The 8738-nt window shown below is 45.6% G+C and overlaps 1 long non-coding RNA gene across 1 annotated transcript; it reads left to right on the top strand.

Annotated features, from left to right (window-relative positions):
• The first annotated feature begins 2321 nt into the window (after nt 1-2321).
• Nucleotides 2322-4079, top strand: LOC125548290. The gene is made up of 2 exons (XR_007300973.1): nt 2322-2793; nt 3818-4079. It is a non-coding gene; the product is annotated as an uncharacterized LOC125548290 (long non-coding RNA).
• The last annotated feature ends 4659 nt before the right edge of the window (nt 4080-8738 follow it).

The following is an 8738-nucleotide window of genomic DNA, read 5'->3' as shown; positions in this document are numbered from 1 at the left end:
ATGACTATGAGATTATGCAACTCCCGTTTACCGGAGGAACACTTTGTGTGCCACCAAAGTCACAATGTAACTGGGTGATTATAAACGTGCTCTACAGGTGTCTCCGAAGGTACTTGTTGGGTTGGCGTATTTCGATATTAGGATTTGTCACTCCGATTGTCGGAGAGGTATCTCCAGGCCCACTCGGTAATGCACATCACTATAAGCCTTGCAAGCATTGCAACTCTTGAGTTAGTTGCGAGATGATGTATTACAGAACGAGTAAAGAGACTTGCCGGTAACGAGATTGAACTAGGTATTGAGATACCGATGATCGAATCTCGGGCAAGTAACATACTGATGACAAAGGGAACAACGTATGTTGTTATGCGATCTGACCGATAGAGATCTTCGTAGAATATGTAGGAGCCAATATGGGCATCTAGGTCCCGCTATTGGTTATTGACCAGAGAGGTGTCTCGGTCATGTCTACATAGTTCTCGAACCCGTAGGGTCCGCACGCTTAACGTTCGTTGACGATATAGTATTATATGAGTTATGTATGTTGGTGACCGAATGTTGTTCGGAGTCCCGGATGACATCACGGATATGACGAGGAGCTTCGGAATGGTCCGGAGGTAAAGATTCATATATTGGATGATATGGTTAGGCCAAGGGCGCAGGCCCACGGGGCTATAAGTCGGTGCAAAAGGAGTTTTGCGGAGGCCAGGGGGCCAAACGCCGGAGACCCTGGCGTCTGGCCCTGGGCCAGACACCAAGGATTGTGGCGTTTGGTCCTGGAGTCCGAGTGGGACTCTTGCCTTTCGGGCAAACCCGACTTTGAGGAGGCTTTTGCTCCAAGTTTCGACCCCATGGCTCAACATATAAATAGAGGGGCATGGCTAGCACCAAAGACACATCAAGAAACACCAAGCTGTGTGCCGGCAACCCCGTCCCCTCTATTTTGTCCTCCGTCATAGTTTTCGTAGTGCTTAGGCGAAGCCCTGCGGAGATTGTTCTTCACCAACACCGTCACCACGCCGTCGTGCTGCCGGAACTCATCTACTACTTCGCCCCTCTTGCTGGATCGAGAAGGCGAGGACGTCACCGAGCCGAACGTGTGCAGAACTCGGAGGTACCGTGCTTTCGGTACTTGGATCGGTCGGATCGTGAAGACTACGACTACATCAACCGCGTTGATATAACGCTTCCGCGAACGGTCTACGAGGGTACGTAGACAACACTCTCCCCTCTCGTTGCTATGCATCACCATGATCCTGCGTGTGCGTAGGAATTTTTTTGAAATTACTACGTTCCCCAACACAAACCGTTATGGCATCATATGTAATTCCCTTTGTCCATCGGTATGTTACTTGCCCGAGATTCGATCGTCGGTATCTTCATACCTAGTTCAATCTTGTTACCGTCAAGTCTCTTTACTCGTTCCGTAATACATCATCCTGCAACTAACTCATTAGTAACTTTGCTTGCAAGGCTTCTTATGATGTGTATTACCGAGAGGGCCCAGAGATACCTCTCCGATACTCGAAGTGACAAATCCTAATCTCGATCTATGCCAACTTAACAAACACCTTCAGAGATACCTCTAGAGCATCTTTATGATCACCCAGTTACGTTGTGATGTTTGATAGCACACAAGGTATTCCTCCGGTACCCGGGAGTTGCATAATCTCATAGTCGAAGGAATATGTATTTGACATGAAGAAAGCAATAGCAATAAACTGAACGATCATTATGCTAAGCTAATGGATGGTTCTTGTCCATCACATCATTCTCTTAATAATGTGATCCCGTTATCAAATGACAACACATGTCTATGATTAGGAAACCTTAACCATCTTTGATCAACGAGCTAGTCTAGTAGAGGCTTACTAGGGACATGATATTTGTTTATGTTTCATGAATAATAAACCTTTATATGAATAATATAGCATGAATAATAAACCTTTAATTATTGCATGAATAATAAACTTTTATCATGAATAAGGAAATATAAAATAACAACTTTATTATTGCTTCTAGGGCATATTTCCTTCAGGGAAAACTTTAAGTTTAGGGCTGACATAATTCCTCCCGAGCTGTAGAGTTGCCAATATCAAAGAGAACTAATTGATCCAAAAAACAATGTAGGAAGCTACGAAGTTTGAGAACATTAAAATGTAACCTAGCTAGGTAGAGCTAGAACGACGTGGGCAGTAACCATGCTACAGACGTATGCCTTGCCCCCACCCCCTCACCCCTCCCACGGTCCAAACATGTCATGGGACAAAGGCGTCTATGACAGAACGTATATCGGTCAGGGCCTACCGATGCCCCTCGAACACAGACAACACAATGCCCTCCTCGGCGTCCTAATCCAGCGGCAGGCTGACAACATCTCATGTGGCATTGTTAAACATGCTCGTAATCACCATGAGGGCATGGCCAACGCTCCCGTCTGTATCGGTGCCCCGGCCGCCACATCGACCTGTCCGATGCCACGTCCATCAAACATATCGCCTGCAGAGCAATGCGGTCACCTGCAGAAGAGCTCGCCTCCTCCCTGACGAAAGCAACGAGGCGACCGCTCGGGCGACGCGGTGTGGGATCGGTCGCTCCACTCCCCGCAGGACCATGCAGACCCAACAATAGCCGGCGGCGCAAGGCCGCGAACAAGAAGGGAAGCGCGGGAACGGGAGAAGGAAGCGCGTGAACCAGGGCAGTGGAGGTGCGACGCACGAACAAGAGGAGAAGGCGGCGCACCCTCGTCCTTAGCCTGCCTTCAACATCGTCGATTCGAGCTCTCCGTGCAAGGTATGACACTACTTCTTCCCCTGCTTCCTCTTGTGCTGATGGCCAGATTGATTTGATTCGGATAGGTTCAGTAAATTAGGCTAGGGTTTGATGGATTCTGGTGATTTGTTCCAAGAACAAGATCGATTCCCCTATCCTGTGATTTAGATTCAATCAATCTGGATAAGGTGGACATGCTTGTAGTAATCCCCATCTATTTCTTCTTATTAATCCCTGAGAGAAACATGTTAGATCCGTGCTATTACTCTGCACTTTGCAGTTGCGGGTAGAAAATCATATTATTTAGTACGTGCGCAGAAGCTAGTAGAATCCATCTCCACGAGCAATTATCAGCAACGGTTCAGTAAACTAAGCTTGGGTTTGATGGATTCTGGAGATTTATGATTATTTGGTAAATAGCTTCTTTTCAAGAACCAGATTGATTCCCCTGTGCTGCGAACTAGGTTCAATTATTTGGGTCAGGAGGCTATGCTTGTGGAAGTCCCCATATTTTTTTTCTAAAGCACTGTCTGTGGATGCATGTTGCAACAGTAGAATCCTCGCTTGTTAGGATAAAGAACTTAGAACACATACCTAATGCAGGGTTACAATTTCATAATCATCCGCGTCTTCAGAAAGTACAACTTGATGTACTTTAGAAATAAATGCTAGAATCTGCATGTGTTCGTTAGGAAGTTCATGTATATGTTGCACTAAAAATCTGCACTATTGTTTTTAAAATATGCACTCTACTCGGAAATCTGCACTGTACCCTGAAATCTGCACTGTACTGTACCCAAAATCTGCACTATTGTTTTTTAAATGCTATTTTTTTAATTAAAATGATGGCTGTGCTATAAAACTCACCTGTAGTTTTTAAAACTGTAGTTGCACTACAGCAGGATACTTGTACTATTGTCAGTTGCTCCATGCAAATTTAACAGGAAATGCTCTAGCCAAATCAAATGGCCAACTTAGAAAAAAAATCTATGTTTTCGACATGCTTGTTATTATACTCTAACTTGTGTCTTTGCTTCTCATGTAGATGTTCTACATATATGTGCAATAAAAGCGGGTTTCATGTGCCAGTGTAGAAGTTGTGAGAGTTGTTTTTTGAAATGAGAAGAATCAAAGGATACAACAACAAATTCAGTCTGAAATTTGCTTTGTGTGTTTACAAATCTTTCCTTTGTGAGTATTTGGAAACCTTAAGATTATTCTGTTACTATGGGATTTTGTAGTGTCATGGACAAGACATACTTGTTGACACTGTTTGCATTTTGTTTGGAAATCAAGTTGTTTGATAACTTTCAGTGTGTATGCTTGTTGATATCGTTGATTCAAATGGATGCTGGTATTGTTTAAATGCAGTGGAAGTTTCATGTGTTGGAAAGGAGGTGAGAGAGAAAAAGTAAGATGATAACATCACATAGAGTAGTTTCCATTGGGTGATAGTGGCATACAACAATAGCTTCATTTAAATTTATCTATGTGGATGGCTGGAGCAGCACCAAGGTGTTGCCTCCCTTGTACATGTCCTTATATCTTCCACATGCACGTGCTCGTCGGCGCGCTCACGTAATACACTGCGATTTAATCTTGTACGCATGTAATCGTGTGCTCACTACTAGTGATTGATTTGAGTACATAGTTTAGATGTTTATTTGAGATGAAGATGTCAGCCCAGTCCACAGACGCGAGTACTTTGTGATGACAACGCTGCTATGTTTAAGATGGAACCATACATGCATAGGACTAAAGAGTTGACAGCCGCTGGATTGATTTATCGTGCAAGGATCGGTCCATAATTATGGTGTGTGGAGCAGTTTCGTAACAAAATTCGGCCGGGACGGCGATGCAAGTAGGGGAGGGGTAGTAGCAACTCCCCCGCAAAAAAAAAAAACGATGCCGACGGAGTTTCTATTTTGATCTTATACGCGAAGATTAGCACGAATTGACCTTGTTTGAAAAATACTTTTGAATTCGACAATTTTTGTCATGCCAACATACATGGCGTTTGGATTGCACTAGATACACCACGATCATTGGCATTTGGCCCTGATCCGCACTTGTCCGATGTGGCAAAGGGGAAACGCCATACTCCTTGGTGTTTGGTGTCAGACACATAAATACTCCCTTCGGTCCTAAATATATGTCTTTTTAGACATTTCAAATAGACAATAAGTTTGGTGTCAGACACATAAATACTCCATTCGTTCCTAAATATATGTCTTTTTAGACATTTCAAATGGACAATAACATACGGATGTATGGAGACATATTTTAGAATGTAGATTCACTCTTTTTTTCGTATGTAGTCACTTGTTGGAATCTCTAAAAGACTTAGGCCTCCTTTAGTTTGGAGGAATCTTGTAGGATTTCTAAAGGATAGGATTTTTGTAGGAAAAATTCCTATGAAGCCCTTTGGTTTGTAGGAATGAATTCCTATTTATATGTAGGATAGGAATCAATCCTTCACATCTTAAAGGGAAAAAAACATTAGTCTAGACTCAATGAAAAAAATCCTATCCTATGAATCAAGTGACATATCTTTTCCTATAGGAAGTGAGATGCATGCCACCTCACTTCCTATGATTTTCCTATTCCTATAATATTCCTACCCTATGAACTAAAGGAGGCCTTATATTTTGAAACGGAGGGAGTATGTCCTAGCCTAGCTTAGCTAAAGCTATCTGAGAGCTCATATTAAAAAAAAAACCAACTGAGAGCTTGGCTGGCTAGATAGACAACATACAATGGAGTATGTATGTATTCCCTCCGTTTCAAATTAGTCGATTTGAATTTGTCTAAATATGGATGTATCTATATTTGTTTAATGCCTAGATATATCCGTGGTTAGATAAATATGTGTCAAGTAATTTAAAACGGAGGGAGTAGTAACTAATGTGTAGGTTCGTGCTTCTTGCTACATTCAGCGGAGTCAACCAGATGCAGAGCAGAGTGTTGCAACATATTAAGTAGAGTCGATCGGATGGATTGCATTGTAGTGCGACACATGCTATGCGTAAAACTATTCATAGGAAACCGGAAATAAGTAGCAAGACATCTCCAATGTTGACTCCTGAAACAATATTGTATTTGTTAATGGACTGGTCTGAATCAGTTCCCGGGCAAGAATATAAGAGCCGGCTATCCAATCTTGTTCGCATACTTTAGAAACGTGATTTTAATAAACCGGACGAATTTGCAAAGACAACAAAATTCACTTTAAGTTCGGGCATGTAATTTACAATGGAACAACCATTGTTGTTCATGTCGCCGTCGCCATCGTTGTCATCATCAGAGTAGTCCTTCCAGCAACGAAAGGGCACGGGGTGCGGCAGCCCCGCCCAATCGCCATGTGGCACTCGCGAAGGAGCCGCTTTGCTTTCTCCAACGTCGTGCCGAGGGCTGCCTCAGCTAATGCCTACCCTGGTCGGTGTGCCCTAGCTGCCTTGTCCCTGCCGACAATGGGAGGGGAGGTGTCGTTGAGCGATCACTTCTAGCTGATCTTGGTAAACTCTTCGTCAAAGCAGCCGCGATGACACGCGACCGTCTCCACCGTGGTTAGCGCGGACCTAGCCGGCGCCTCGTCGGACTTTGCAAAAGCCGAGCGGCATGCTGTGTTTTTCCACTACTGCCTTGCCGCCGTGACGATGCTCCACGAGGACGACGAGTCGCCGCGGCCACTGAGGTATCGGACAATCTATTGTTGGTACTCATGGTTCGTTGTCGCCGCCTCCGGGAGGAAGCGTGACTGCTCCATCGGCTAACCCTCCTTATCGTCAGAGGAGATGACAGTCTCCTTTATCTTGGAGGAGTTGGCGCCGTGGAGATCGAGGAGCCCGGAGAACGACGACGGCAGCGCCAAGATCTAAAGGAAGATCCAAAACCGCCACCTCAGAAAATCAGGACTTGCTCATGGTGGAGATCTTGGTCTAGACGGCGCGGAAACGGAGAGGAACGGATAGGGTTAGAGCGGAAAGGAAAGAAATCAGTGATGTGTAGTGTGGACGCTCACCTGTCCGGTCACATTGCTCTACAACGGTTGCGTCCAATCACGTCTGCTTGAGAGCGGCTGACCGGCATGAACGTGCGGAGAGTGATACGCACGACGAAGAGTTGGGGTTAGATCGTGTGGTCGGACCGATACGTGGCACGAATCCGAACGCCTGCAAACCTTTCATAAAATTCAGACGACGTGATCTACGACACCATGTTGAATGATAAAAAAAGTCAGGTTAGAATCTTTACAGGCGATTAGCAGCACCAAGTTCGAGATGCACTAATGGCCCGAAACTGTGCAGTCCGTGCTTGACTAGGAGTAATAATTCAATGAAGGCAATCGTAGTAGTTCCTGTTCCGCTCACAATACGTGCAGAGTGTCATGTACTTTTTTTTTAGAACGAAGACGCACGATGCGTCCGACTTTAAATTAATAAAGTCCACCGACAAGTAGCATCCAACAAGTTCAACACAGCAGAAAAAAGTGGGCAAAGCCACTCAGCCTAATAGAGAAAGACAGCAAATAGCACACAAGCAGCCAGTCCAAAATAGCACCACGAGCAGCATCTTAGTGACGGGCTTCAAACTGAATCGTGCGGATCCGCTCCATGGCCTCCATCATCCGATCTACATCACGCCGTTTCCCCAACGGTGTCTATGTCTGAAGAAACAAGTGGCATTTGAAAATAATATCAGCAGAATGGTTAGGGAACTTGTGTTCGATAGTCATCTTATTACGGGTGGTCCATAATGACCAGCACAGCGCCCCTACGCATCGCCACAGCACGCGCCCGAAGCTACCCCTATGAGCGAGAAGGATCCCACGTAGGTCCGACGCCGTATGGGGATTCCAGTTCTGCGCAAACGCCTCACGGACGGCACTCCAAGCAAAACGAGTTAGGTGGCATTTGAAGAAGATGTGGTTAGTATCTTCATGCGCTCCACATAACGCGCAAGACCCATCCGAAGGGCCCTGTCTAATGGCAATGTTGTTAGAAGAGGGAAGGCGGTCACGGAATAATTGTCAAAGAAAAACTTTGGTCTTCAGAGGTATAGACGCTTTCCATAGCCCCCTAGCTATGTCAAGAGTCGGTCCCTCGGTTAGCTTATTGTAAAGCGACTGGACCATGAACTTTCCGGAGCTTGAGAGGGACCACGAGACCATGTCGGCCTCAGGGCAGAGAGAAACACCCTGCAAGGCAGTTAGGAGCCCATCCCAACTTGCCCGTTTATGGGCGAGGAGTGGTCTTTTGAGAGGTATGGCTGGTGGGTTAGTTCTGAGCGCGTCGGCCACCAAAATGTCGACGTTAGTGGCAAGTTGATAGATGATAAAGTGGCTACGCCAAAGAGGTTCCGACCCAAGCCAATGGTCGAGCCAGAACCTCATGGAGTTCCTGTTCTTAACACAGAACTTGGCCCCTAGCGTGAAGATAGGCTTAACAGCCTGAATCCTGTTCCAGAAAGGCGATCCCTTCGCCTTTGAGGTGAGGAAATTCCCATCGGGGAAATATTTGGCGCGAAGGATATCGGCCCAAAGCCCTTGTTCGTTCTGGGAAAGTTTCAAGATCCACTTGACAAGGAGCTCTACATTCATGAGTTTGGAGTTAAGGATCCCAAGGCCACCGAATTTCTTGGGGCGGCAGAGCGCAGCCCACTTGATCAGGTGGTATTTCTTTTTTGTCCCAGTTCCTTCCCAAAAGAACTTAGACCTAGGGGTGTCGAGCTTGGCGTGGACTCCATCAGCCAGCAGGAACATGCCCATAGTAAACAGGGGCAGGGAGGACAAGCTAGAGTTTGTCAGAATCAGCCTAGCCGCAGAAGATAAAAACCTGCCGCGCGAGGGACTAACCCGGTTCGCCACCTTACCGTATAAGGGTTCCCATTCGAGAATCGAGATGTGTTTGTCCGAGATGGGAAGGCCTGGGTACTTAATTGGAAAACTCCCTAGTTTGCAGTTAAGA

This window comes from Triticum urartu, chromosome 3 (assembly GCF_003073215.2).
Source record: "Triticum urartu cultivar G1812 chromosome 3, Tu2.1, whole genome shotgun sequence".
Taxonomy (NCBI): domain Eukaryota; kingdom Viridiplantae; phylum Streptophyta; class Magnoliopsida; order Poales; family Poaceae; genus Triticum; species Triticum urartu.
The sequence above is the reverse complement of the archived record's forward strand: the minus strand, read 5'-3'. Positions and strand labels throughout refer to the sequence as shown.